Here is a 4,552-nt window from a genome sequence, read left to right on the forward strand (position 1 = left end):
CTCGGGCTTTATTCCATTAAGCGCAGGAGAGGGGAAAGATTTAATTGGAACTTGGGGGAATTTCTTTTCACACAGAGGGTGGTGGGTGTATGGAACGAGCTGCAGAGGAGGTAGTTGAGGCAGGTATTCATAGAAACATAGAAGCATGGAAAATAGGTGTAGGAGGATGCGGCACGGTGGGGCAGCGGTAGAGTTGCTGCCTTACAGCGAATGCAGCGCCGGAGACTCAGGTTCGATCCTGACTACGGGAGCCGTCTGTACAGAGTTTGTACGTTCTCCCCGTGACCTGCGTGGGTTTTCTCCGAGATCTTCGGTTTCCTCCCACACTCCAAAGACGTGCAGGTGTGTAGGTTAATTGACTGGGCAAATGTAAAAATTGTCCCTAGTGTGTGTAGGATAGTGTTAATGTGCGGGGATCGCTGGGCGGCGCGGACTCGGTTTGCCGAAGGGCCTGTTTCCACGCTGTATCTCTAAATCAAAATCTAAAGAATTTGGCCCTTTGAGCTAGCGCCACCATTCATTGTGATCATGGCTGATATCATCCACAATCAGTAACCCGTGCCTGCCTTCTCCCCATATCCCTTGATTCCACTAGCCCCTAGAGCTCTATCTAATTCTCTTTTAAATTCCTCCAGTGAATTGGCCTCCACTGCCCTCTGTGGCAGAGAATTCCACAAATTCACAACTCTCTGGGTGAAAAAGTTTCTTCTCACCTCAGTTTTAAATTCTGTCTATCTCTGCCTTAAATATATCCACTGACTTGGCCTCCACAGCCGTCTGTGGCAAAGAATCCCACAGATTCACCACCCTGTGGCTAAAGAAATTCCTCATCATCTCCTTCGTAAAGGAACGTCCTTTAATTCTGAGGCTGTGCCCTCTGGTCCTAGACTCCCCCACTAGTGGAAACATCCTCTCTACATCCACTCTATGCAGGCCACTCACTATTTGGTAGGTTTCAACCATGTCTAATTACTTTTTCGTGTGAGTGATTGTATTGTACGCAGAAACAAAGAATTTCGCCCTAGCTGGGAACAGGTGACAATAACATATTACTGAATCGTCAAATCATTGGATTATTCTTGCTACAGGGTGAGGTACGGTTGCCAACTTCCTCACTCCAAAATAAGGGACAAGGTGACATCACCACCTCGCGCCCCACGTGCTTCCCGCTCCCACCAATGGCGGCCTCCGGGCCTACACTGTCCGGGCCTACACTGTCCGGGCCTACAGTGTCCGGGCCCACAGTGTCCGGGCCTACAGCGTCCGGGCCTACACTGTCCGGGCCTACACCGTCCGGGCCACACTGTCCGGGCCTACACTGTCCGAACCTACCGTGTCCTGGCCTACACTGTCTGGGCCTACACTGTCTGGGCCTACAGTGTCTGGGCCTACAGTGTCTGGGCCACAGTGCCTACCGGGCTTAATACTGGACAAGGGCAGTCCCGTACGGGACAAACCAATTTATACCCAAATTACGTGATGTCCCGGCTAATACGGTACAGTTGGCAAGTTGAGGAGGGGTAGGCTGGGTCTCTATTCCATGGAGCACAGGAGGATGAGGTGTGATCTTATAGAGGTGTACAAAATCATGAGAAGAATAGATCGGGTAGATGCACAGTGTCTCTTGCCCAGAGTAGGGGAATCGAGGACCAGAGGACACAGGTTCAAGGTGAAGGGGAAAAGATTTAATAGGAATCTGAGGGGTAATTTTTTCACACAGAGGGTGGTGGGTGTATGGAAGGAGCTGCCAGAGGAGGTAGTTGAGGCTGGGACTATTGCAATGTTTAAGAAACGTTTAGACAGGTACATGGATAGGACAGGTTTGGAAGGATATGGGCCAAACGCAGGCAGGTGGGACTAGTGCAGATGGGGCACGTTGGCCGGTGTGAGCGAGTTGGGCCGAAGGGCCTGTTTCCACACTGTATCACTCTGGGCCTCCACAAATGCATCCTTGACTCTCAGCTCTGAGACATCCTGAAGTTAGTGAGCGTGCTCAGAGTTTTAGTTCTGTGTCCGGATTTCTCGTGACATCAATTGTGGATAGTTAGGAATCTCCACGGGCCAGTATTCAACCTTGAACCAGAGCCAGCCCCTAATGAGATTAAACATCTCGCCACTGCTCTCTCTCTCTCTCTCTCTCTCTCTCTCTCTCTCTCTCTCTCTCTCTCTCTCTCTCTCTCTCTCTCTCTCTCTCCTCTCTCTCTCTCTCTCTCTCTCTCTCTCTCTCTCTCTCTCTCTCTCTCTCTCTCGCTCTCTCTTCTCTCTCCTCTCTCTCTCTCTCTCTCTCTCCTCTCTCATCTCTCTCTCTCTCTCTCTCTCTCTCTCTCTCTCTCTCTCTCTCTCTCTCTCTCTCTCTCTCTCTCTCTCTCTCTCTCTCTCTCAGATTTTCCCACCAGACAGTGCAGTCACTCATTACTGAGAGAAGTCATGAGATTCACGTGCTGTTCTGACCTTTTCTCTGCATCTTCTACTTTGCTGCACAGAGTTAAGGGACAGTTTCTTCCCAGCTGTTATCAGGCTACTGAATCATCCTACCGCAACCAGAGAGCGGTCCTGAACCAGGGCTGCCAACCGTATTAGCCGGGACATCCCGTATTTTGGGCTCAATTGGTTTGTCCCGTACGGGACCGCCCTTGTCCCGTATTAGGCCCGGAGGCCGCTGTAGGCCCGGACAGTGTAGGCCCGGAGGCCCGGGCGCTGCCTAACGGAGGTTGCGTAGCAACCCGCCACCCGGCCCGGGCAGCCGCCATTGGTGGAGCGGGAGCATGTGGCCGCTGGCTGGGTAGCCTACAGTGTCCGGGCCTAAAGTGTCTGGGACTACAGTGTCTGGGCCTACAGTGTCCGGGCCTACAGTGTCCGGGCCTACAGTGTCCGGGCCTACAGTGTCCGGGCCTAAAGTGTCTGGGACTACAGGTGTCCGGGCCTACAGTGTCCGGCCTCCAGTGTCCGGGCCTAAAGTGTCTGGGCCTACAGTGTCCGGGTCTAAAGTGTCGGGGTCTAAAGTGTTTGGGCCTACAGTGTCCAGGCCTGCAGTGTCCGGGCCTAAAGTGTCCAGACCTACAGTGTCCGGGCCTACAGTATCCGGGCCGTTCAGCACCCCCCCAGGCCTAATATGGGACAAAGGCGGGTCCCGTACGGGAAAAACCACTTTAGCCCAAAATACGGGATGTCCCGGCTAATACGGGACAGTTGGCAACCCTGTGTGCAGGATAGTGCTGTTGCACGGGCGATCGCTGGGCGGTGCGGACTCGATGGGCCGATGGGCCTGTTTCCACCCTGTACCTCCAAAGTGTTTGACTTTGAATTTATTAAATGCACACCCCCCATGCAAGGATCCCAGGAATCTGCAGCTAATCCCACTTCAGACTGAGTTAATATCCTGCTGTGATTAGGGTGGAAGGGATCAGACACACACACTAAGTTGCTCAGTTCTCATTAACATCTTCGGCATACTGGAGGAGGATAGTGCGAGTGTACCGGGTGGCCACTGGGCCGCACGGACATGGGGGCGAAAGGGCCTGTTTCCACGCTGTATCCTGAAAGGCCCTCTTATCTCAATGGTGGTCAGTTTTAGGTAAAGGGGAAGTGTAACGAGACCTGGGTGTCCTTGTACACCAGTCACTGAAAGTAAACATGCAGGTACAGCAGGCAGTGAAGAAAGCTAGTGGCATGTTGGCCTTTATAACGAGAGGATTTCAGTACAGGAGTAAAGAGGTCCTTCTGCAGTTGTATAGGGCCCTGGTGAGACCACATCTGGAGTATTGTGTTCAGTTTTGGTCTCCTAATTTGAGGGAGGACGTCCTTGCTATTGAGGAAGTGCAGCGTAGATTCACCAGGTTAATCCCCGGGATGGCGGGACTGTCGAGGAAAGATTGGAAAGACTGGGCTTGTATTCACTGGAGTTTAGAAGGATGAGAGGGGATCTTATAGAGACGTATAGAATTATAAAGGGACTGGACAAGCTCGATGCAGGAGAAATGTTCCCAATGTTGGGGGAGTCCAGAACCAGGGGCCACACAGTCTAAGAATAAAGGGGAGGCCATTTAGAACTGAGATGTGAAAAGACTTTTTCACCCAGAGAGTTGTGAATTTGTGGAAATCTCTGCCACAGAAGGCAGTGGAGGCCAATTCACTGGATTAATTTAAAAGAGAGTTAGATAGAGCTCTAGGGGCTAGTGGAATCAAGGGATATGGGGAGAAGGCAGGCATGGGTTACTGATTGTGGACGATCAGCCATGATCACAATGAATGGCGGTGCTGGCTCAAAGGGCCGAATGGCCTCCTCCTGCACCTACTGTCTATGTTTATCTATCTTAAACTAGTTCTATGTTATCCCACTTTCTCATCCACTCAATTTACAGCAGCCAATTAACCAACAAACCTGCGTCTTTGAGATGTGGGAAGAATCCAGAGCACCCGGAGAAAACCCACGTGGTCACAGGAAGATCATGCAAACTCCACACAGATTGCATCCAAGGGCAGGATCGAACATGTGTTACTGGCACTGTAAGTCAGCAGCTCTACCTGCTGCACCACCGCACACCTCCTAATA

Source organism: Rhinoraja longicauda, chromosome 2, assembly GCF_053455715.1.
Source record: "Rhinoraja longicauda isolate Sanriku21f chromosome 2, sRhiLon1.1, whole genome shotgun sequence".
NCBI classification, from domain to species: Eukaryota; Metazoa; Chordata; class Chondrichthyes; order Rajiformes; family Arhynchobatidae; genus Rhinoraja; species Rhinoraja longicauda.